At 34.8% G+C, this 27,869-nt stretch overlaps 1 long non-coding RNA gene across 1 annotated transcript; it reads right to left on the bottom strand.

Annotated features, from left to right (window-relative positions):
* Positions 1-20,966: 20,966 nt before the first annotated feature.
* On the bottom strand, positions 20,967-23,339 carry LOC120352916. Its single transcript, XR_005572132.1, has 2 exons — positions 22,966-23,339; positions 20,967-21,206 (listed from the first exon to the last, which is right to left on the bottom strand). It is a non-coding gene; the product is annotated as an uncharacterized LOC120352916 (long non-coding RNA).
* Between the last annotated feature and the right edge of the window lie 4,530 nt (positions 23,340-27,869).

The raw sequence follows: 27,869 nt of genomic DNA on the forward strand, positions 1-27,869 counted from the left end.
CACAACAGCGCGACTGCCGGAAGGTTAAGTTTGATTGTTTTCCGTGATAGTCTGTTCATTGTTATTCGATGAACGTTGTGTATTATTCCATCGAATGCAATAATTTGTCAACTGCCTTTTTGACCACTCTGTATATCAAGTCTAGTTTGTTTTATGTTGTTTAATTTCGAGTTGAAGTAACCAGCTGATTTAATTCAGTTTGGGCTCTGACTGTGTCAACATCCCTCCAAGTCTCTTCATCTGATGATTATTTCTGAGTTTGAAAGAACTAAACCATGGCCACCTCTAATACAAGGTCCCGGTCTACGATATTGCAACGTCGCAGTGTAGGTCTAGAATCTAATACCTGATTGATGGAAAATATTTTTAAAAATACTAGCTGATCTTTTTCACCAATCATGTATTAGATTCTAGGCCAACGCTGCGACGTTGCAATATCGTAGGCCAGGGCCTTGTACTAGAGGTGGCTCTGACTAAACTCAAGGTTTGATATCAATTTAAATTATGCAACCTATTTCATAATTTTCATAATTTCTGAGTTTGAAAGAGCGAAACTCAATGTTTGATATCAATTTGAATTATGAAACATATTTCATAATTTTCGAGTTTGAAATAAATAAACTCAAGGTTTGATATCAATTTAAATCATGCAACCTATTTCATGATACCAATACATTCAACCTATTTGTTTCCAATGAATTCATATTGTCAGTCATTATCATATTGCTCTTACTGCGTCTATTATATTGTTTATACAATTATATTTTTCATACATTCATATTCACACAAACAGTCCTAACAGTGTTCCGATCCGACTGAAACTACTAACCAATCATCATCTATGCAATATACAAGGTATTTACCAACTTCCTACCAATACTCTAGGGCATTGTTCCTGGGTAAAAAACATCTAAATATCATATTTAAATTGTCCGCAAGTCTTCAGTTTCTCACACAGCAGCCATTTTGCTTTTTTCAATTATTATTTTCTCTCTGAATAATGGTTGAACAACGAAATTAAAACTTTGCACGATCATTTATAACAACAAGACAAAGCTAGAAAAAATTATGATTTTTGAAATTCATAGAACAAAATGACGGCCATTTAGAATTTTGTTTCTTGAATAACTCAAAAACTGTTGGTTTTACAAAAACTCTACAGGAATAACTTTTTCATAACATTAAATTGCCTATGGATTGATACCAGATTATTTAAGATTGGACCAATATAAGAGATATGGGAGCTTTGGTGGTTGGCGACACACCTTTAAAAGGTTATGTAACGTTATTTTATTGTTTGAAATGACCTAAAATCGCTTTCTATCAACATTCATTGCAAATAGAGATTGTTGCATCATTGAGGCGACTATCAGCATGCTTGGTTTGCACTGCAACAAACTTTCAGTGGTCATCTATCACTGAGTCTGTCATATCACAGTTATTATTGGTTCAATCTCAGAAAATCTTTTTCCTAGCTTTTCCAAGTTTTTATGAATGATCGTGCAGAGTTTCAATTCCGTATGTTTAACCATTATCCAGAAACAAAATATAAGTGAAAAAACCAAAATGGCCGCTGTGTGAGTAACTGAAAGACTTCCGGACAATTTAAATATGATATTTAGATTGTGTGACGCATCATCACGTCTGAGCTACTGGACTGATTAACATGAAATTTTGCATATAATTTCTTCATTTACCAAGGATTTTCATAAGCATATTCTTCAAGATTTCAGTAGGTCAAATTTTAAGTTTGTCAATTTTTTAAAAGATCCCCTGCAGAGCAGGGGTTATCTGCTAGTCAATAATACAATAATATCGGGGCACAGAGCTTCGCTCGTTATTTATTTATTGACTTTTGATAAACCGATTTAAAATTCTTTAAAATGATTGGGGAAGTATTAACAGGCACAGCCCAAAACTGTTTCTTCCCCGAATTTTGATTTATACACTATAAATAGTCCAGAAAGTAGGTAATGCTCCATACACTTGAATTCAGGTTCAATTCTCTGTTCAAACATTTGGAAACAAAAAATTCATGACTCAGATTATAAATACAAACCAAATTAAACAACACTCACTAATCACTTGGAATTGTCAAATGATGATCAACTTTGAAAATTATGATATACTCCAGTTTAGGAGAATTATCATGTCATGTCAACAAATCAGATTATGTTGATCAAATCGATTAAATTTTCTAGCTAGATAAAATTTCTTGCTGATTGATTATGATTACACAGCTGGAAATAATTCTGTCTCTCTCCCACACAGGCACACGCATCTTCTGTTATCGAGAGACGACGAAATTATCATATGTTTCTCAAGGATGAATTATCCTTTTAATGTCGTTCAGCGAGTTTTCCCAAGGATGTGACCTAGTGCAATCGAATCTTTATATCATGAACCTACTATGTTCCAAATTTCGTGAAAATCGTTAGAGCTGTTTTCGAGATCCGTTAAACATAAATAACCAGATATAAAAATAGCCAGATATAAAAACAACCAGATATATACAGGAATTGCTTGCTTTATATAATAGGATAACGCTATATTATAATTATAATGTCATGTTATATTACATTCACATATTATCCTATCGAGCCGGATGAGATAGGAACATGGGTCATGCTATTGTAGGAGATGATATGCAACAGGGTGTGCTATGTGTTGTACAATCCAGTCATAATCATTAGAGTTAAACTCGATGGCATTACTGGCTGATTGATGAGTATTCGCGTCCTCCTAGAGTGATATTAGTGCAGACTGTAGTTGGGTGATGATAATTTTGTAATTAGAAACATGAATTGTCATCGTATTGTTCCTGTATTTGAGTTGGAAACACGCAATTGAACTCTCCTCGAATTAATGAGATACATATTAATATTTGAGTAATTATTTGATAGTAGATCACATTCGGGATCATATTCGAGTTGAATGACTACTTTATTGTCGTTTGAAAATTTCGTTCCACCATATTAAAATCGGGTGATATGAGGTGTTCATATGAGACATAACTCCAATACGGAATTTCAAGGGGAAGTGAATGTTCAAAGCTCCACATCGATATCTCAATGAGTTTCAACGTTATTAACATTAAAAGATAATGAAAAATCATACAAAAATGGAATAAATGAGTACAAAAAATCTGACAGATCAAACTTCTTTGTTCAAAGTATTATATCAATATCGGGGCTCCGAGCTTCGCTTGTTATTTTTATTTATTGATAAACAGAACACAGTTCTCTGAAATGATCGTGTTTATATTCCACAGCTGGCTATATGTCATCTTATGAATCTCGGGGATGCGATATTTTGACATACTCACTCGCTCACTCACTTTTTTACTATCCACAGCTGTTCCAGCCAAGAATGAATTATCCTTTTAATGTCGTTCAGCGAGTTTTCCCAAAGATGAGACCTAGTGCAATCGAATTTTTATATCATAAACCTACTATGTTCCAAATTTCGTGACAATCGTTAGAGCCGTTTTCGAGATTTGTTGAACATAAATAACCAGTTATAGATACAGAAATATATGGATACAGAAATATTGCTCGCTCAATATAATAGAATATCTGATTCGATGTTACAATAAATTTAACCAACACTTGAAAAAAGTGGAATTCTATAGATTGTATTTTTTCAGATTCCCAATGTATAGCGGGCTACTCTTTTACTTCATTTTATAATATGATTCATTAATATAATTATTCAAATGTGACGGTTTGAGATATCAATGAACGGTTCTGGTCATTCATTATCTATTGGAAGTTGGTATTGAAATCATGTATCATATATGAGCATTCCCTAATTGAAAAATTGAGTTGGATTGAAGTGGCGGTTCCAAGAATGGCGAGTTCGAGTATCTCTATTTCGAATAGGATCCTCAATGAAACCGACTGTCGAATTATCCTTTTGAAATATATATTATGCTGTTTCCATAATTTTCACCAATTTTGTATTGACGAAGATAAGAGTTGAGAAACATGATCGTGATGAGGAGGTGGAGGAGAGGAAACAGTAGAAGGAGACGAAGACAGTGGAGAACTGGGAGGAGGAGTAGCAGGAGAGGGATGATTAGAAGGAGGTCGTAGAAGAGTAAGGATGGTGGAGAAGGAGGAGTAGCAGGAGGGTGAGAAGAATAAGGATGATTGAGTGAAAGAGAAGAATAATGATGAGCAGTTGGTGGAAGAGTGAATGGTGGAAAAGCATGAGAAAAAGAATTAGGAGGAGGACGAGAAAAGAAACCGAAGAAGAAAAAGAAGAAGAAGAAGAAGAAGAAGAAGAAGAAAGAAGAAGAAGAAGAAGAAGAAGGAGAAGGAGAAGGAGAAGAAGAAGAAGAAGAAGAAGAAGAATAAGAAGAAGGAGAAGACATGCTATAGAGTGTTTCAGTTTCTGTAAGTATCTGAAAGCTGAGAATGAAGATGTGTGCTGACAATATTCTCGTGTTGGAAGGGTGACTCATTGAGGTCAGCTCCACTCATTTACAGTTATCAGCTCCCAAATAACTTCTTGTGGTTTGGAAGCCACCTAAACCTGTTGGTAGGTGATGGAAAAGATCAGAAAAGGAAACATGGGAATGTGAAAAGAGGATCTGAAATTAAATGTGCAAGAAGAAGACAGGATGAATCAGAGGCTTTTGTGTGAATCATAATGAGCAAGTGACTTGAGAGCAATTCTCTTGCTTCCTCCCTTCTATTCAACTTTCACTTTGAAGTATTTTTCTTTGTGCGGACAGCTTCTCTACTCCAGATTCCCATCTCATACCGCTTGCTTTTATATCGCTTTGTGAACCCGCTTATACTTGGCGTGTTCATTATTGTTCACGGATCATAATATTTCAAGAGCAGTTGAATGAATTGATTTATTTAGTTATTCAGTCATGTATAAAGTTATTACACTTATATGAGGAGGTACAACAACAACAGGCTTATGCCCAAAACTGTCCCTTCTCAAATTTTTACTACAGATAGGTGTAAGCTACATTGATTCGGAGGGTTTTATGAGTTAAGCTGCGTTTACACCATAGTTATTTACAAAATGCTTCTTTTCCCGTCCTTATAGATTATATAAGATTGAACGGAACGGGAGCTCCAAAACCTGGTACAATCGAACTACTGGGCTAATCGAAGCATTCCGTCTTGATTAGCCCAGTAGTTCGATTATACCAGGTCATCTAAACGATACCTGGTCTAATCGAGACAAGGGCATGTCTCGATTGTATAAGCTAGTACAAAGAAAACTATCCATCTTGGAGAAAAAAGTCTCAGATACAAAATGAAGATGAGATCTTTATCTACAACTTCTTCGTTCTTCAAACTTTCCTACCATGAAAATAAAAAGCTTTCTCGATTAGGATTTTTATTGGTGTCTCATCCCAGAATGTGTTTAAAACATCGTCTGATAAAGTTCCTTATAAAAACTGAATAAAAGCACTAAATATACATGTTTTTTGGATTGTTCGAATCACAAAATATCATGTGTTAAGTGAGCCAATTCTCGAAAATGTTCAAGAATATTCAGATTAGAAAATGCATTGACAATAAAGATTTACGCTTCAGCCGGGCGGGCTCTATTTTTATGGTAGCGTAGCTATGGACTGTACTTTATGTATATAACAACTCGTGCTTCTGCCATTACAGTATATATGACATCTGGTACAATCGAACAACTGGGTTAATCGAGACAGAATGCTTCGAATAACCCAGTAGTTCAATTATAGCAGGTCCTGGTCCAATCGGGAGAGTCCGACCTGGGGTAATCGAACACCTGGACTAATCGAACACCTGGGCTAATCGAAATACACCCAACGGAATTTGACATACACATATGTTCATCATGTGTATGATAAGTTATTCTCAATCTGAAATAATCTATAATTACGGAGAAATAGACATTTTGCTAATAACTTTGTTGTAAATGCAGCATTAGTATCGAAAAAAATTACTTATGGTTAGAGGAAGCGGTTAACACCATGGTCGAGCTGCTATCGATGATAACTTGAAAAACATTAATTCATTGACTCCTTGACGCATTGACTCATTGACTCATTGATTAAATGATTCATTGATTCATTGATAATTCCATTCATTCATTGATCCATTGCTTCATTGATTCTTCAATTATTTATTCGAGAAGGTCAATACGATTCAAGGTGAAGATTTTAGATAATCAAGATTCAACCCTTAACAGAATCTGAATTAAGGAACTGTTAGCAATGGATTATTGAATCATTAAATCATTAAATTATTGAATCATTGAATCATTGAATCATTGAATCATTGAATTATGAATCATTGAATTAAAGAGTTATGCAATTATTGAACTATTGAATCATTAAATCATTTAGTTATTGAATTATTGAACTATTAAATCATTGGATAATTGAATTTCTGAATTATTGAATGATTGAATTATTGAATTATCGAATTATTGAATTATTGTATTACTGATTCATTGAATTATTGAATTATTAATTATTGAATCATTGAATTATTGAATCATATTATTATCGATTTATGGTATTATTGAATTATTGAATTACTGTATTATCGAATTATTCAATTATTGTGATATTGAATATTGATTATTGAATTATTGAGTTATTGAATTATTAAAACTATTGAACTATTGAATTATTGAATTATTTGAACTATTGAATCATTGAATTTTTGAATCATCAAATTATTGAATTTATTATTGATTCATTGAAATGAGTACATCCCAGTTGATATTCATCTCATCTAAACAGTCAGCATGAGTTGAATGAGAAGCAGTCATGCCGGGACTGGCATAATGCTGACAGTATAATGTAGATCTCCCTGATGGAAATTGCATCACCTCTAGTTCCTTTTGCCGTCTTCTCCGTTTGATTACAGCTATTCTGTTTGAAAATGAGAGAGAAAAAACATGTTTCCTCGACATTTTCACATCATTTGAAGAAGAAACAGAACGTATCATTGGCAAATTTGAAAGTCAAACTAGTTTTGCGTTCTGAACGAATGGATTTACGACTCAAAGAGAGTGGGTGAGACAAAGACCTACCTACCCTGAAGAAAGAATCTCAAATAAAAGATCTTGACTTCAGGAATCAGCAAGGAAGCAACAATTTGGAAAATCAAGGGCTCTAGATGGGTGATAGTGGAGGAAGATAGAGGAACAGCGTTGTTGATTCTCTGCCTTGCCACTGCCTTGTATTGAGGAAAGCTGATACTTGTATATCTGATGTAATATTTACTGTTCATCCTTGTTGAAAATAACCAATTGTATTCCATTTGTCTGGAAAATATATTTTTCAATGATTAGATACATTTTCATTACTGACATTTAGTATTTTACTGATTGATTATATTCCTCCATTGTCGAAGAGGATAAGTCGACGTTGCGGAGCTAGAAAAGGAGAGCGCTATCTGCTTAGTCGGATGATAGGCGAGGATAACAAGGAGAAGGCTGGCTTACTACCTCCGTGAACAAAGCCGTAGTGCATGACAGGTGGTTGATGGTAACGTCAGCACAGGTTGGGCTCCTACACCAATAAAAACACTAGCCTGATATAGATCAGCTGAAATCAATTAATTGACCAAGCGAAGTGAGGTCAAAGATTCAAGTCGACAATTTTGCATTTCTCTTTATGTTTATATTTTCGTTCATATTTATGTTCCGCATTTACAGCGAAACGCAGTAATAGATTTTAAGGAAATTTGACAGGTATGTTCCTTTTTGAATCTCGCGTCGACGTAAACATACGGTTTTTTGAAATTTTGCATCTTAAGGATAATACAAAAGGAAAAGGAGTCTCATTTGAACGTCAATATTACCGTGAAAATCAGACTTTAGAATTATTCATCATAAATCAGCTATCTAGTGGACTATAATACTACCCGTTTAAAAACATCGAACATCTTGAAAATATATCCTTCCATTAACGTAAGTAGACAGTTGTCTACTAACTTTGTTTTTCCATGAGCTGAAGCCATGATTCTAGTTTGGAGATTGGAGTTATTGATAGAAAACTTTTTTTTACATTTTTATTTTTTAATCTGATGATTAATGATGATTTATGATGAATAATATTCTAAAGTCTGATTTTTAGTATTTCACTGATTGATTATATTCCTCCATTGTCGAAGAGGATAAGTCGACGTTGCGGAGCTAGAAAAGGAGAGCGCTATCTGCTTAGTCGGATGATAGGCAAGGATAACAACACCGATCTCAATTGGAATACCTCACTATATGTGAGCTACTCTCTAGTTCCACCAGTGCAGAAGATTCTGTCAACCATAACAGAATGCTTTGCTTCTATCACTCCGTCGTTCAGAGGGTCAAGAGGAGGAGAAGGCTGGCTTACTACCTCCGTGACCAAAGCCCTAGTGCATGACAGGTGGTTGATGGTTGATGGTCAGCACAGGTTGGGCTCCTACACCAATAAAAACACTAGCCTGATATAGATCAGCTGAAATCAATTAATTGACCGAGCGAAGTGAGGTCAAAGATTCAAGTCGACGATTTTGCATTTCTTTTTATGTTTATATTTTCGTTCATATTCATGTTCCGCATTTACAGCGAAACGCAGTATGTTCCTTTTTGAATCTCGCGTCAACGTGAACATACGGTTTTTTGAAATTTTGCATTTTAAGGATAATAGATAATACAAAAGGAAAAGGAGTCTCATTTGAACGCCAATATTACCGTGAAAATCAGACTTTAGAATTATTCATCATAAATCAGCTGTCTAGTGGACTATAATAAACTTTTTTTTCACATTTTTTTTTTTCAATCAGATGACAGCCGATTTATGATGATTAATATTCTAAAGTCTGATTTATACGGTAATATTGGCTTTCAAGGAGACTTCTTCCTTTGAACGCCAATATTACCATAAAAATCAGACTTTAGAAATATTCATCATAAATCAGCTGTATAGTGGACTATAATAGGCTACTACCCGTTCAAAAACATCGAACATATTGAAAACGTACCTTTCCATCAACGTTAGTAGACAGTAAGTTGTCTACTAACTTTGTCTTTCCATGAGCTGAAGCCACGAGGCATTTAGAGTTATAGATAGAAAACATTTTTTTTTTACATTTTTATTCTTCTATCTGATGATTATAATTGCAACAAATATTATTGAAAAGAACTTGATTTCTAAAATCATGAGAAGTGAGAAATGAGGTTTGTAGGAAATCAGCATTGCGGTAGTTTTTCTTGTCAATTTCAACACACCGATTTTTTGCCAACATGACCCAATAGAATGTTCTCTGATGGGTTGATTGCATTGGCGTAACGACGGCCAGAACCTAATAACAGCGCTCACACTCACATTCCGGGACGACACGTCACGGTACGATAGGACAGAAAGCTCTATGTTTATTTGGGATTTTTTTTAAACATTTTGAATTGATAAATTAATTATTATTTTCTGAGAAAACATAACAACAGGTTAATGTAACTCACTGAGCGCGAGGTCTACTGTTCAAAAAACTACTAGTTCTTATTGACTAGGCCCTACCTGTCCTGACGTCACCAGAATGTACTATGGCTTTCTTTAAGGAGGTAGTGTAGTGGCTGGCTGCTCTCCTAGGTTTTAAATGAAAGCATCGAATCAATCAATTAATAGCTTCGATGAATAGATAAATATGGAGGTAGAATATTTGACACCATTTCCAACTCTGTTTTATAATTTTGCAGTGGACTAGACTACTATTTCAATTCCTTATTGGCGATTCCATCTGCCGTATTTTGAATTTCCCAAGACAGTGGTACGAGATTGAGAGAGTTGATAAGGAAATTTCATTAGTTTGCTGGTGGTAGACCTCTCTAGGCTCGTGGATAATGAACTATTCAGAGTAACTCACTGAATCAGAGAATAAAATGGATGAGAAAAGTTGCCGGCCCGCGGAAGATTGCAGATGTTGATTAAAAATTGAATAATAGAAAAACCGTGTTATAAGGAGGATGCTGGAGAATAGACAGACAATAGGAACGTGGGCTGAGAGTAATGGACAACTGAGGGGGAATAATTTTGGTGTGGAATAAGGTGAAATGGAAGAGAAAAAGAAAAAGAAAAAAAAAAGAGAAACGGTAATGAGAGAACTGATGAAGGAGAAGAAATTTAATAAGAGGATTATGATGATGATAATGATAGCCTGTAACCATCCTCTGTAAAGGTGCGTACAGATGTACGCGCCGCGAACATGAGCTTTTATCACTTTTAGCACTTTTTATCAGCTGATTATATCTGTATTTTTACAGAAACGGTATGATACAGATATAAAAAGCTTTGCATCAGCTGATTAAAAGTGAATTTCTCATGTTCGCGGCGCGTAAATCTGTACGCAGCTTTAGAATCTATAAGCAAAATTTCAAGTTGATCAGTTGAGTAGTTCAGACGTGATGATGCGTCATTCCAGTATTTCTTATCCCGTGCATGTAAGAGCCGATTCTATTCTTTATAGTATTATAGATATGGATTTATCTTATGATCAACTGTTTGTCATTGTAGCTCGATTTATCTCGAAATATCGGGGCACCGAGCTTCGCTTGTTATTTTTATTTATTGATAGACAGAACACAATTCTCTGAAATGATCGTGTTTATATTAATTGACAGCTGGCTATACGTCATCTTTTGAATTTCGGGGATGCGATATTTTGATTTTTCACATACTCACTCGCTCACTTATTTTTTTACCATCCACAGCTGTTTCAGCCAAGGATGAATTATCCTTCCAATGTCGTTCAGCGAGTTTTCCCAAGGATGAGACCTAGTGCAATCGAATCTTTATATCATAAACCTACTATGTTCCAAATTTCGTGAAAATCGTTAGAGCCGTTTTCGAGATCCGTTAAACACAAAAACCAGTTATAAAAATAGCCAGGTATAAAAATAACCAGATATATAGATAGAGAAATTGCTCGCTTAATATAATAGGATAAGAGGGAAATTGTCTTATTGACCGAGCCAACTGAGGTGAGGTTCAAGTCGACGATCTTGTATTCATCTTTATGTTAACATGTTTATATTTATGTTCCGCATTTACAGCGAAACGCGGCAATAGATTTTCATGAAATTTGACAGAGAGGTTCCTTTTAGAATTTCGCGTCGACGTATAAATAAGGCTTTTTAATATTTAGCATTTGAAGGATAATACAAAAGGAAAATGAGTCTACTTCGAACGTGTTAAAATCAAACTATAGAATTATTCATCATAAATCAGCTGTCGAGTGGATTATTAATTGCATGCGTCATTGCATGCAATTGATATCTCAATGTTACTTGGTGAAAGATCAGGTGTTGTGTGAACTATTAATTGCATGCCTAATCGCATGCAACACGTTGCTTTTGAGAAGATACAAACGAGCATCTGTTGCTCATGGAAAGATACATTTTCAAAAATGTTGGATGTTTTTGAACGGGTTGTATTGTAGTCTAGTGGTCGCAAGTTGATAGGAAAAAGCTAAAGGACCTGGAGTGCAGTGTAATAATATTATTGATACCCTTCGTGAGAATCATGCCATAATATATTTTTTTATTGTTGCATTGTTATGATGTTTTACTAGTAGTTCTGTGAACAGTAGACCTCGCGCAGCTTAAACCACAACCTCCTCTTATACTGTCCATCGGAGTAAATCCTGTCTGTATGACGGTGTCGGCGAAATGTCAGTGTCAAAACGGCTAATGGCTATTGAGGTTGGTGTAACAAAATTGCTAACATCATAATCTCCTTCAAGATATACTGGCAACAGGTCAGCTCGAGTTGAAAGCAGTGAAAGAAAGATAAAATACTCGAGATGGAAGTTATTTTGGTTATAAATTGCATGAATCATTGCATGCAATTAGTAGTTAATGAAAATTGCATGCAATGATGTACGCAATTAATAGTACACACGACAGCTGATTTATTAACAATTCACATTGAGATATTAATTGCATGCGTCATTGCAATAATCCACTCGACAGCTGATTTATGATGAATAGTCTGATTTTAAGGTAATATTGGCTTCCGGGGGAGACTCCTTTTCCTTTTGTATTATCCTTAAAATGCAAAATTTCCAGAAACCTTACATATAGGTCGGAAATTCATTGCCGCGTCGAAAATTCATTGCCGCGTTTTGCTGTAAATGCGGAACATAAATACTAGTATAGTTCTGTGAATAGTAGACCTCACGCAGTTTTCTCATCCACAAGTTTCTGGCGTCCCCTGATCACCAGCTTCTACAGACATCCAATTATATTAAGAGTGCAATTTTTTGTTTATATTTATATCTGGCTATTTTTGTTCAACAGATCTCGAAAATGGCTCTAACGATTTCCACGAAATTTGGAACATAGTAGGTTTATGATATAAAAATTCGATTGCACTAGGTCTCATCCTTGGGAAAACTCGCTGAACAAAATTTAAAGGATAATTCATCCTTGGCTGAAACAGCTGTGGATAGTAAAAAAGTGAGTGAGCGAATGAGTATGTGAAAAATCAAAATATCGCATCCCCGAAATTCATAAGATGACGTATAGCCAGCTGTAAAATATAAACACAGTCGTTTTGGAGAATTGTGTTCTGTTTATCAATAAATAAAAATAACAAGCGAAGCTCGGTGCCCCGTTATTTTGTGTAATGCATGCAATGAATTGTCAGCTGATTGATTATGAATAACTCTATAGTCTGATTGATCCTTTCTTCAGAGTAGATGATGAATATAGTGATATCGGAGTATAGAGGAAACTCCTTTTCCTTTTGTATTATCCTTGAAATGCAAAATTTCGAAAAAACCTTGTGTATATATTGAGACGCAGTTGAAAAGGAATACTCCTGCCAAATCTCATAGAATTATATCAACGCGTTTGGCTGTAAATGCGTTACACACATACAGACAGACGAAAGAAAATCAGAGTTGAAACACAGATCTTACTGTGTTCGGTTAATTAATATATCCTATCATATAGTAAGAGAGCAATCTCTGTATTAATATATCTGGTTATTTCTATATCTGTTATTTATGTTTACGGATCTCGAAAACGGCTTTAACGATTTTCACGAAATTTGGAACATAGTAGGTTTATGATATAAAGATTCGATTGCACTAGGTCTCATTCCTTGAAAAACTCGCTGAACGACATTGGAAGGATAATTCATCCTAGGAAAACAGATGAAGATTTCGTCGTCTCTCGATAACAGAAGATGCGTGTGCCTGTGTGGGAGACATAATTATTTCCAGCTGTGTAATCATAATCAATCAGCGAGAAATTTTATCTAGCTAGACAATTTAATCGATTTGATCAACATAATCTGATTTGTTAACATGACATGATAATCCTCCTAAACTGGAGTATATCATAATTTTCAAAGTTGATCATTATTTGACAATTTGAAGTGATTACCTAGTGTTATTTTGTTATTCAATTTGGTTTGTATATAATCTAAATTTTCTTTTTGTTTTCAAATGTTTGAACAGAAAATTGAACCTGATTTCAATTGTATGGAACATAACCTACTTTCTGGACTATTTATAGTGTATAAATCAAAATTCGGGAAAGAAACAGTTTTGAGCTGTGCCTGTTGGTACTTTCCAATTCATTTCAAAGAATTGTGTTCGGTTTATCAAAAGTCAATAAATAAGTAACGAGCGAAGGTCGGTGCCCCGATATTAAACATAAAGAGAAATGCAAAACCGTTGACTGGAATAGACCTCACTTTGCTCGGTCAATTAGTTGAGATTGAAGTTAGGACACAATTCATGCTTCACAGAATTTTGGATGACCGACCTCCTTCTGTGAGCCTATCTCTATTGGTGGAGTCGGAAACAATGTTTTCCAATGTTTTTACAATGTTTTTAGGAAACCGTGCGGACAAAAAGCCACCTGTACAGCGTGCTGCAATAGCGATAACATTGTGAACAGTATGGATGTTTGGATCGGTTCTGCCTGCTTAGCTTCATGAATAACTAAAACGTGTCCAGGAGCAAGAAGAGGTTCTCAAATGTGTTCAAAATGGAGGAAAGGTCTTACGATGAGGGGGTGGGGTATGAGGGTGTTGACTTGGAACCTGTGAGAGCCAACCGGGGGTATTTCGGTATTCGATTTACTCTGGAAGTGACCGCATAAATAGAAGTAGTTTACGACGTTTGAGGATATTGGGCGTAAGCGAGAGAGAGTGAGAAAGAGATTGAAGATATTAGGTGTGGGAGAGAGAGAGTGTGTGAGAGATAGATTGAGGTACAAGAGTGTGAGAGTGAGAGAAAGTGAGAAAGTCAGACTGATGATTGATTGATTGATTGATTGAGTACTCTATTCTTGTAGATTACAATATATACAGGCTTATTCACTTATAATTATACAATAGCTTACAATACAGCAAAATTATAGATGAATTTAAAATATGAATCGAGAAGATGATTATTGAGCTGTATATGATATGAAAAAAAGCAATTTGTAATAACTATAGATAATATTGTTATGCATCTACATAAATTGGCGGAGCTTTGGACATATCAATGTCCATTCTTCGGAAAGAATATTCAAAATATCCTCCCCACTAACTCTCTACCAAATCAATCTCTCTACCAAGGGAGTGAGAGAGAGAGTGTGAGAGAGAGGAAGAGAGAGAAAGAGATTGAAGATATTAGGTGTGGGAGACAGAGAGAGAGAGAGAGAGATTTAGATTGAGGTACAAGAGTGGAGGAGTGAGAGAAAATGAGAAAGTCAGACTGATGGTGAGAGCGAGGGAGAGAATGATTGCCTCTCTATAAGTAGAGCAAAAGTAATATAGACAATGTAATCCTTCAAAAGAATGAAATTGTTCTAAGTGCTTTCCACCAATGAATTAGAAACGAAACAAACAATTTTTTTGGAACAGAAATTAGGGAATCGACTATATTTCAAACATGAAATTCATTTAAGTGCTTTCTACCAATGAACTAGAAACGAGACAAACAATTTTATTGTAGCAGGAATTAGGCAATCAACTGTATCTCTAATAAATGACTTTTAACTATCGCAAGTGCTTCCCACCAGTGTATTAAAGGAAACATATACACAAAAATCTGGTGTGGTACACTCACACAACTTTCCTTGCTCAGTGAACTGTAAGCCTCATCCTTAAACGAGAATAATTTAGGGAAATAACATAATGACGATTCGCGGCAACATATTTGAAACTACGATCAGACTACTGTAGATGTGTATTATATAATAGCCTTTTTTAGAGTGGCTTTTTATTTATTTTCCAAAAAGAATATTACAAACAAAGGAAACGAAAAACAATAAGGGTACTTCCTTATTGCATTAGCAAGTTGATGCTAAATGTAGCTATTTATTCATAGTTTATTAATGAGAAAGTAACATTGCTGCTAGAATAAATATAATGTCCATTATAAATAATTACGGGTAATATTTGAGGGGAAATGAGTTTTCAGAGTACTTTTTTCTTTGTGTAAATTGTGAAATTCGATGATTTTCTAAAAGTCGTCAAAACAGCTGTTCTACAGATGAAATATCTTGACTATGACTGTGTTCTTTTCATAAACTGCTCTACCTACCTACCTCATGCACGAGAAGGAGGTTACAAAGTTCATTTCTCAAGGATGGGATGGACCCCCCATTAGTTTCCCAGGAAAACGACTCATGCCAGTTAATAGAGCTGATAAATAACTATACAGGGTATGAATTTGAAGAAAATCGTTAGAGCCGTTTTCGAGAAAACCGTGAAAAGCATGTTTTTTTAGTCACTATCCGCCATTTTTCTCAAGAATATCAAGGAGCTCCTGAAATTTTCCCAGAAATGAGACTTATGCCAGTTGATAGGGCTTATAAATAGCTCTCTATGGTATAAATTTGAAGAAAATCGTTAGAGCCGTTTTCGAGAAAACCGTGAAAAACATGGTTTTTTAGTAATCATCCGTCATTTTTTCCGCCATCTTGAATTGAATTTTATTGAATTTCTTATTGTCGGATCCTTATGGTATAAGGACCTTAATTTTAAAATTTCAAGTCAATCGATTAATTAGGAATGGAGTTATCGTGTTCACAGACATACACACATACACACATACAGACACACACATACACACACACATACACACACACACACACATATATACACACACACACATACACACACACACACATATATATACACACACACACATACACACACACACACAGACCAACACCCAAAAATCATGATTTTGGACTTAGGGGGCCTTGAAACGTGTAGAAAACTTGAAATTAAATTTAATTAATTTTTTTGGAAAGCAATACTTTCCTTACTATGGTAATAGGGCAAGGAAAGTAATAAAAATATATAATCGAATAGAATGACTTCTTTATTTGTAGAATAAGTAAATCGACTGTATCTCAAATGAATGGGCCATTAATTGAATTTTATAACAAGTGGACTACTGGGATGGAGATTTCGCTAGCTTGGTTAATTGATTGAATCAGTGTTTATTCTAGTTTTAATTTCCTCCTAGTATCTTCATCCAATTGGATAACTGGCAAAAATTGGAATAAATAATCACCAGGCTTTGATAAGGTTGAAAGATATAATGCCAGGTTGTACGAGAGGTAAAATTTGAATCTTGGATGGTCATAGATAAAAAAATGTATACAAAAGATTCATAAGGTATTCAAGGCACCCGTGAGATGTCCAACACAGGCTACTTAAATCTACATCCAACGTGTGCGTTGTATAAACTACTATTCTCGTTTAATAAGAGTGTTGAATCTTCATTACAATCTCTGTCGTTACTTATTCGGTTCTATAATATTGGATTGATTTCATTGAACATCATTGATTGTGTGAATTGTTTGTTGAAGCGAACAGGATTAATCAGACATTTTTTGATAACACAGGGTAGTATTTTCAAGTATTGAGATTTTTAGTTATTTACAGTTTGATCCACTTGATTTTCTTGTGTATTTATCCAAGTTCTCTTCTTGAATTTTATTCTTCTAGTTCCTAGATAAGTCTACCTTCCTACTTTTAAAAACTTTTTTTTTAAATGAACGATTCTATGATTTATAATCGTCCTATAATAAGCAATTCCTGTATATCTGTTTATATTTTCATTTCCGGTTATCTGGTTATTTATGTTCAACGGATATCGAAAACGATTCTCACAAAATTTGGAGCATAGTGGGTTTATGATATAGAAATTCGATTGTACTAGGTCTCATCCCCAGGAAAACTCGCTGAAGGACATGAAAAGGATAACATTATCCATCTTTGGAAAATAAGGAGATAATTTCGTCGTCTGTCGAAACAGAAGATGCGTGTGTGGGAGAGAGACAGAATTATTTTCAGCTGGGTAATCAGTCAGCGGGAAATATTATCTAGCTAGACAATTTAATCGACTTGATCAAAGTAATCTAATTTGTTGACATGACATGATAATACTTTTCACTAGAGTATATCATAATTTTCGAAGTTGATCATTATTTTACAGTTTTTAGTGATTGGTGAGTGCTATTTTGTTATTAAATTTGGTTTGTAAAGAATCCTAATTAGAACTTTTCAAATGTTTGGACTGAAAATTGGACCTGAATTCAAGTGTATGGAACATAACTTACTTTTTGAAATATTTATAGTGTATAAATCAAAATTCCGGGAGGGGAGAGTTTTGGCCTGTGCCTGTTAGTCCTTCCCCAATCATTCTAAAGAATAATTGTGTTCGGTTTATCAATAGTCAATGAATAAATAACTTGCGAAGCTCGGTGCCCCGATATTCTATACTAATACAGGCACCTACTAAAACACCTTCGCGTTTATTGGGACCTCCAATGTGAATATTTTGTTCAATGAAACTCGATTGATTAAACTGAAGGCTTTGATAAAAAATATAATTTCTCGATGAAAAAGTAACAGGGCGATTAACTGGACACTCGATGATTGCACTTCTATGGGAAACTAATTGACAATATTGTCAGCTATGCCTATGCTATTGCAGATGATGATGAATAATGGAATGCATTCAATTCCATTTGCGCGATTGTCTCTTATTTATCTGAGAGCACTTATCGAGAGTGGAAGCGACTGCACTTTAAATGGCGAGTATCAATTACAAAATGGCTGAATTGGTCATTCGACTAAACTCGGTCATTGCGTTCTCGCTCTCACCAACCATGTACAATTCCTCTTCCTCACACATTATTTCTCTCTCGCCATCCTCTTCTTCTTCTTCTTCTTCTTCTTCTTCTTCTTCTTCTTCTTCTTCTTCTTCTTCTTCTCCTTGTTCTTCTTTCCTCCTTCTTCTCATCCTTCTCCCCGTTCACCCACGCCTCATACTTCTCTTCACCCACCTGTCCACCAACATCATCTTCTTCTTCTTTTTCTTCTCTCCTCTCACTCTTCTTTCTTTTTCTGCGGCTCTTCCTCTACCTTTTCCTGCTTTCTCATCATCATAGTCTTGTTCTCCTATTTCTCCATATTCTCTTCCATCTCCTCCTTCTCCTCCTTCTGCTCCTACTCCTCTTCCTCTTTCTTCTCCACAACCTCCACCAACAGTCCCTCCTTCTTCTCCTATTCCACTTAATTTTTCTTCTGTTATTCCCTCAGCTCCTCCACCTCCTTTTCAATCTTTTTACCATTATAATCTTGTTCTTCTTTCCCTGCTTCTTCTTCTTCTTCTTCTACAAAATTCTTAGTCAGTCCAAAAATCTTTATACTAACCATTCTTTCGAATTTAGATGTTTCCTTGCCGTTAGGAAAATTGATCACCTGACGCTAGTGTAATCGCGCATCTCAAGTCTACTATTCAAACCCACACAGCACACTGATGTTTATAAAACGTTTAATAAACGTTATCTCTTAAACATTTGAAACGTTTAGACAACGTTGTATGTTGTTGGCCATAACGTTTTCTAAACGTTTATTCAACCTTTAGTTTGGTACTGACCTTTACGTTTAATAAACATTTATTTTAACGTTGTATTCAACATTTCGATAAACGTTATATCAACGTTTTGATAAACATTATAGTCAACTTTCAATAAACGTTATATCAACGTTTTGATAAACATTATATCAACGTTTTGATAAACATTATATCAACGTTTTGATAAACATTATATCAACGTTTTGATACATTATATCAACGTTTTGATAAACATTATATCAACGTTTTGATAAACATTACAGTCAACATTTCAATAAACGTTTTGATGAACATTATAATCAACCATTAGTTAAGCATTCGATTCTTTCCCAGGTAGCACAGAAACGTTGAAATAAAGTTAGAAACACGTAATACCTTAACGTTGAAAACACGAAAAAATGTCCGTCGTTTCCACATTATTTTCAACGTTGAATAATAGTTGAAAAAACATCGTGGTAACCATTATTTTCAACTATCAACAGACGTTGAATTAGCCATACTTTTTAACCGGTACCTTATTAATTACATGATAATATTTCTAAAATCATTTGGAAAGAGATGAAAATACGAAATCATATTTCCATTTATTTACATATGATTTCATGTAACAGAAATATTACCGTGCAATGCGGTACATTGGTAAGGTGAAATAAAAACACACAATAAAACCATATTACTTCAATTTTGATCCACAAAAGTTATTATGATGAAGTTGTTTAAAAAACTGAGATGGTTACAACCAAATTACCATGGTAATTTAATATACTCTGCCATTGTATAGCTAAAATCTCAAAAATATTTTATGTCTGTAAGAAACAGAACTTAAAACTATTATATATTATGTTGAATAATGAAATACGAAATAAATATTTTTTCATTACCATGTTACAGTAAAACACTTTTATAAACTGCTTATCACACTACATCCAACCACTTTTTAATTTTAAAAACTGAATATACAAAAGTTATGTATACATTCAAACAAAAATGTTGACTGTAATTGGAATACCAATAAAAATTGCGATACAGTATTGACATTTCAAAAAATCTGGAGTGGCGCACTCACACAACTTTCCTTGCCGTTATGAAAAATGATTACCAGACGGTAGTGTTCACGCGCATCTCAAGTCTACTATTCAAAGATCTGAGCCAGCTGGTGACAGGACAATAACGCTGGAGACACATGATGTCTGCTATCTCTTCATAGTGAATGATAAATATAGAATCAACAGTTGCCAACAGTTTGCAAGTGAATAATCAATTTTTTTCGAATTTCGAGCTTATTTTCAATGTTATGAGAAAATGTTACTGAACATTAATTGTAGATTTTTATGCTCAATCTTTTCCACTTGAAAATTTTTGTTTAAATAATTGTATCTGAAGCCTGATAATTGAGAATCTGAAATCAAACTTTGCATAGATGAGGCGGAACTCCTGAAATTTTCACAGATATGGGACTTGTGGCTGTTGATAGAGCTTAACAATGTCTATTTTAGGTATGAGTTTAATCGGAATCGTTAGAGACGTTCACGAGAAAATCGCGAAAACCCCTGTTTTTGACAACATTTTTGCCATTTTAGTCGTCATCTTGAATTAAATTTGATAGAAATAGTTTGTGTCGGATCCTTATATTGTAAAGACCTTAAGTTCCAAATTTCAAGTCATTCCGTTAATTGGGAGATGAGATATCGTGTACACAGACACTCATACACACATACCAATACCCAAAACCACTTTTTTGGACTCAGGGAACCTTGAAACGTATAGAGAAATTCATAAATTGGGGTACCTTAATTTTTTTTGGAAAGCAATACTTCCCTTACCTATGGTAATAGGGCAAGGAAAGTAAAAATTGGTTTTGTTTTAGTAAAAGCACTAGCTGTATAGAACATGAACTAAATGTAACAGAGAGGCTTATTTAGTATAGAATAAAGAGACTATAATCACAATTTGGCCATTTGTTTGAGAAGGCTAAATTATGGTAAAAGTTTGGTGGATTTGAAAAAGCTAGCCAGCAATCAAAATGCTGAGAGAACAAATGGCCACAGTGTTATTATACAGTCTCTCTGTAGTGTGAAATAAAGAAAGTGAATATTAAATGCATGAAAAGTTTGTATATTGTAAAATTATTACAAAAAAGATTATGGATGTTTGAGATTCTCTAAAAATTTACTTATTGGCACTTGGCCTAGTTACATGTGATTGGGTGCTGGATCATTTCTCCGTTTTTCTCGACCTCCATCATGGTCTTTGGAGAATCAAAACCATTTTGGATTATTATATGGATTTCTTCATTTGGGGCACTGGAAGTAGACTTGATGTTCCACACTGCACCTGAAAACAAAAATTTATAACCCACTGTAAAAACAATAATATTTAAATTGAAAACTGCCATGTAATTTATATATATTTTTCCAGAAGAAAAATTTAGTGGGATTGAAGTTAGTAGAGATGTGATTAAGATGAGTTTGAGATGGGATATTATATATGAATATATATACAGTTTGAGTCATATGTATTGGGAACCCTTCAATAACTTGGAGACTATTGTGGATATTACTGTAACTTTCAGATACTCTATAATCATTTAGTATCATTTAGTAGTACTCATTTAGTAGTTATACTCTATACTCTATTCATTTTGTCTGAAAGTATCATAGAGCATTTTTATTGATGTCATCTTTCTTGTTTTAAAGAGGTCTTTAAAATGATGTATCACACAATGGGTGTTTACATTTAAAATATTCGAGATACAATCCCTAAGTCATCCCCTTGCGAGGGGTTGGGATTCAGTTATAAATATGTCAAAAGGTAGAATAACATTGTAAATCCTGAAATTTACAAAAAAGGGTGTTCACTGGGAACCGCATGGTTTTAAAAAGCCACAAATTTTCAAATTTTGAACAAAAACTTATTTTTTCACACAATGTGTTCTACAAACATGAAACTTGTAATTTTCTCAAAGTTTGTAGAACACATTGTGTAAAAAATAAAGTTTTTGATCAAAATTTAAAATTTGTGGCTTTTTTAAAACCATGCGGTTCCAGTAAACACCCTTTTTATATCTAAAACTACAACATTCTCCAACTTATTGAAGGGCTCCCATACATATGACTCACTCTGTATAATAAATATACCTACTCATGCTAAGAACTTGATCTGTGTAGAAAAGTTGGGGAAGATTGTGAAAACAAGTCAACTCATTGAAGATTCTAGTGAAGAAAAATAAATCAATTTCAAATAACATAGAATAACACTGATATAGCCTATTACTAAGGCCCGTTTACACAGTATAAGTTTAAGCTAAAGTTCAAACCTTTTTTTTAGTTTATAATAAATTTCTGTTTTTAGAGTATCATTTTGAACTGCCTACCTAACCTAGTCTATAAATCAAGAATTCACAGATCTTTGAATTAGGTACGGGTACTAAACTCAGTGATGTGAGTAACTCAAGATGAATTTTAGTTATTCTTTTCTAATTAGCAATAAAAGTGTGTACTGCATTATAATTTTAGAATTTTCTTGTCAGAAATTGAATAAGAATACAGTAACATATGTGCCCACTTTGAAAACAACCAACAACCAACTAGGCAGGTTTTTGGTACGGTAACTTAGCCCAAGTTAGGCTGGTTTAGTAAAGTTTAGCTTGAAAGTTTGTAGATGATGACTACTAATCAAAGCATAGTCTATTTTTGAGAATGAAATATAGGCCTATTAAATTTATTTATTTATTCATAGATGGCTTTCATTGGCAGAGAAATCCTTTCGGATGTTCTGCCTTGCCGTAGTGGTATTACCCATTGTCATTTCCTATCAACACTCAAGTTTATAGGTTATAATATTAGGTTCTTCATGTTTTCAATATATTAAATAAGATGATATATTATGAAAGATAGTAATATAATACGACTTAATTTTTCAACTTTTTAAATAAATAATAGAGACTATACCACAAGGTAACGTTTTCAGCATAGGTTAATTTTATGCTTGCCTAACACAATCACAGAAAACTATAAAGGGTAACAATCTAAATTTTATGTATCATATACATGAATACATAATATAATAAATAATTTGTAAATGTTTAACTTACCTTTCAATCATTCAACGGATAGAGATAACAAAAATAGACGATCACATCACATCCACGATTCCACTCACAGCTTTAAAAAATGCGAGGTTAGGTTACCGTTGGTCGTTGGAGTTGAGCAGTTTCATTGCGCATGCTTGAATACAATTTTGCGCGATATTTGAATATTGGAGAATTCATAGATTCCGTGTTTTTAGGATAATTGACATAATATTAAGCATAATTGAGTGAAGCCACATGAGTGGCTTGTGATTGACACTTGAAATATTGTTGGAATCAATATAATAAAAGTGGTTATCATATTTCGAATTGAAAACTTGAAAATGATTTCAAAGTCTTGGTGTGTTATTTTATAAATGGCATTCTTTCAAGCATAAACTGGAATCAAATATGAAAAAATGATATAACTTATACAATTTTGGTTAGAATTATTTGAGATTCTAGGACAATGTTGATAATATAAACAGAAATGTTTTTTGATTTTTTTCAAAATTTTTTATCAATAATTACAAATTATTTTAAACGTCAGTAGCCCGTCAACGGCACGTTTGACGGGATTTTTGCATACCAAAAAAGTGCTGGAAATTCACTTCTACAGCCGAATTAGTCATAAAAGACTGCTTTTTCGAACATTTTTGGGAAACTTGAAAATCAGTCAAATTTATTTCTAAGTCCCTATCTGTTTAAAAATTAGCGCAAAAGGTCTATTATATAATCAACAGTGCGTTGTAGACGATTTTCGCAAGAGACAAAAAGTGTTTGAAATTCAATTCTGCATCCGAATTATTGATCAGAAATACAATTTTTTGACTTTTTTGGGAAACTTAAACATTTGGAAAATTTATTCAAAGTCCTTCTGGATTTAGCGCAAAAGGTCAATTATATCGTAAACAGTGCGTTGTAGACGATTTTCGAAAAAGACAAAAAGTGTTTGAATTGCAATTCTGAACCCGAATTGATCAACAAAAAGCCTGAAGTGAACTTTTTTGGAAAACTTACAAAAAATTCAGTCTTAATTGGTGCAAAACATTATTTTTATCTCGATAACGGTGTGTTGGAGACGATTTTTGAAGAAGATAGAAAGGGGTTGAAATTCAATTCCACTTGAGAATTGTTGGTTAGAAAGCCTAAATTGAGACATTTTTAGGGATTAAGTTACAAAGGTGAGGGGGGGAGGAGACACCTTCTGAAAAAAATGTTTGATTTTCACTTAGTGTGTTGACTGGGTAGGTACTGTAAAAATTCCATACTGTACCAACCTTTCCAATGTTTCTTTTAGTAAACATTTCTAACGTTTATCAAACGTTGTTTTCATAACGTTTATCAGCATTATACATTCTAGACGTTTATTAAACGTTTATAGAGTAAACGTTTATTTTAGTAAACTTTTCTAACGTTATTAAACGTTGTTTTCATAACGTTTATCGGATTTATACATTTTAAACATTTATTAAACGTTTTTTAAACTTTTTGTGCTGTGTGGGAAGATATGAGACAGCTGGTGATAGGTCAATAACGCTGGAAACACACGAGGTCTGCTATCTCTTCGTAGTGAATGATTCAATAGAACCAACAGTTGCCAACAATTTGCAATTTAATAATCACATTTTCTGGGATTTAAAGCTTATTTTCAATTTTAGGTGGAAATGTTACTGAACAATAATTGCAGAGATTTTCATGCTCAATCTTTTCCACTTGAATTTTTTTGTTTAAATTGTATATGAAGGCTGATAATTGAGAATCTAAAATCAAACTTTACATAGATGGGGCGAAGCTCCTGAAATATTCACAGATATAGGACTTGTTGCAGTTGATAGAGCTTATCAATGACTATTTCATGTATGAATTTGATCAAAATCGTTGGAGCCTTTTTCGAGAAAATCGCGGAAAACCCTTTTTTTGACAACATTTTCGCCATTTTAGCCGCCATCTTGGATTGTATTTGATCGAAATCGTTCGTGTCGGATCCTTTTAGTGTAAGGACCTTAAGTTTCAAATTTCAAGTTATTCTGTTATTTGGGAGATGAGATATCGTGTACACAGACGCACATACACTCATACACACACACACACACACACACCACACACACACACACACACACACACACACACACCACACACACACACACACACACACACACACACACACACACACATACAGACCCAAAATCCACTTTTTCATACTCAGGGGACCTTGAGACGTATAGAAATTTAGAAATTGGGGTACCTTAATTTTTTTCAGAAAGCTTTCAGAAATACTTTCCTTACCTATGGAAATATCCTTACCTTTCCTTACCTATTTCCGGTAATAGGGAAAGGAAAGTAAAAATAGATAATATTTACTTATTACAGAAATTCTAAAACACGAACCGAAAAACAAACTTACTCCTAAAAGTACTGCTGACTGTTGATATCTATATATATAAAAGCGAAATGGCACTCACTCACTGACTGACTGACTGACTGACTCACTCACTCACTCACTCACTCACTCACTCACTCGCATAACTAAAAATCTACCGGACCAAAAATGTTCAAATTTGGTAGGTATGTTCAGTTGGCCCTTTAGAGGCGCACTAAGAAGTCTTTTGGCAATATTTAAACTCTAAGGGTTGTTTTTAAGGGTTTAAAGTTCGTCTTTTAGCATGTATATTCTTCTTCTCCCAATCTCTTAATTAGAATTGAAATTTCCATATCATATGTTACTATAGAACTATAATCTAGATAGAGTACCTCTTCGAAACAGTTGTTAACTGGCAACTAAATTAATAATTTTGTCAGGTTGGCATTAAGTTGAGTTGATTTTGTTAGGTTGGCACCAAGTTGAAGATTTAAATGCATTTATCGCGGAAAAATTGATTGGGCACTGCTACTTCAATCCTGGGAATATTATATTACTAGCCGTCAGGCTCGCTTCGCTCGCCATATCTGTTTAGCCAGACGTTTAGTCTGGACCCCCGACTGGATTGTCCTAATATAATATGATAAAAATGAAAAAATACAGGCGAGCGAAGCGAGCCTGCTGATCTCATTCTTGGACGATCCAGTCGGGGGTCCAGGGGGCGGAGCCCCCTGGCTAGACGGATATGGCGAGCGAAGCGAGCCTGACGGCTAGTTATTAATATTGCTATACTTATTTGTCCATGAACAGCAAAATACAGTTATGTGATAGGCATGATCATTGAGCTGCTGAGGCATCTGCTGATGAGGAGCGAAACGCGAGTGTTCCTAGCAAAACGTCTGTACATACAGTACGCGTCCCGTAGCTTTGCCTCCGTCACTTTCAAACGGCATGTAGTCAAGGTTATATTCACGGCTTTACAAAAACATCAGGCTTCAGAGATCTCACATCACTAGATGGAGGAAGCTCCCTACATACGAGTACTTCTCGTACTTCTCGTACTTCTCGTACTTCTGAAATGAGAGAGTTGCAATATATCATCAACAAAAGAAAGAGCGTGTTGAACGAATGTCAGCTGATGGGCTGTGTTGTGCCGTGAGGACGTAACTCCAAAGAGCTCCTTGTGTATATTTTTGAATGCAACACGTTGCTTTTGAGTAGATACAAAAAAGCATCTGTTGCTAATGGGAAGATAGAAATTGAAGCTTCTTGTGTATTTTTTCGGATGCACCACTTTGCTTTTGAGAAGATACAAAAGAGCATCTGTTGCATATTGAAAGATTCATTTTTTTAAATGTTGGATGTTTTTGAACGGGTAATATTCTAGTCTAGTGACCCTTCACCGATAGGCAGGACCCAGACTGTACTTCAACACTTTTCAATATATAAATACAAGATATAAAATACACAAATGACGCATCATCACATCTGAACTACTGATCTAATCAACTTAGAAACCTGCAGGAAGTTTCCTGATTCACAGTGGATGGTTATAACCCTATTACCAATCCATCAAGTTCCCAGTAAGTCAAGTATCACCATCAATGGAAAGAGCATGTTGAACGACTGTCAGCTGATAGGATGTGTTGTGCTGAAAGGATGTAACTCCTTGTGTATCATTTCGGATGCAACACGTTGCTTCTAAAAAGATACAAAAGAGCATCTGTTGCATATTGAAAGATAAATTTTTTAAAATGTTGGATTATTTGAACGGGTAGTACCATAGCCTCCTCTAACACAAGGCCCCGGCCTACGATATTGCAACGTCGCAGCGTAGGCCTAGAATCTAATACCAGCTGATCTTTTTCACCAATCAGGTATTAGATTCTAGGCCTACGCTGGGACGTTGCAATATCGTAGGCCGGGGCCATGTGTTAGAGGTGGCTATGGTACTACCCGTTTGAAAACATCTACCATAATGAGAAATACCAGCTGATCTTTTTCTCCAATCAGGTATCAGATTCTAGGCCTACGCAGCGACGTTGCAGTATCGTAGGCCGGGGCCTTGTATTAGAGGTAGCTATGGTAGTACTAGTCCAGTAGCCCTCCGACGATAGGACCCGGACTGTACTTCAACTTTTTTCACCAATTATTCAGTTTTCTCCAACTAGGCCTAATTACCAATTTTTTTCGCTTCTTACTCCTATCCATTCTCATCCCTCTATCACTCTCCGACACCCTCTCTATCCTCTCTCCCTCCCACTATCCTACTTTCTTTCCCAGTTTGTTATCTTCTTTTCCGGCAGGACACAAATTCCCTCCACCAGCCGACACATGGAATCATTCATCACGCCGCCACCGTCTCAAATCGCTGACAACCCAAGATAGGACGAGAGTGAGTGAAAGGGAGAATTGATGAGCAGTGGGAGAGAGTAAGAGTGAGTGAGAAGGTGATTTCCCCGGTGGGTGAGAAGATCGAAGTGGGTCGTGGAAAAGATTTGAGGAGGCAAGAGATTCAGCAGCAGACGAATTACATTCACACATTACCAATGCTGTTCAACACCAT

This window comes from Nilaparvata lugens, chromosome 9, assembly GCF_014356525.2.
Source record: "Nilaparvata lugens isolate BPH chromosome 9, ASM1435652v1, whole genome shotgun sequence".
Lineage (NCBI taxonomy): Eukaryota > Metazoa > Arthropoda > Insecta > Hemiptera > Delphacidae > Nilaparvata > Nilaparvata lugens.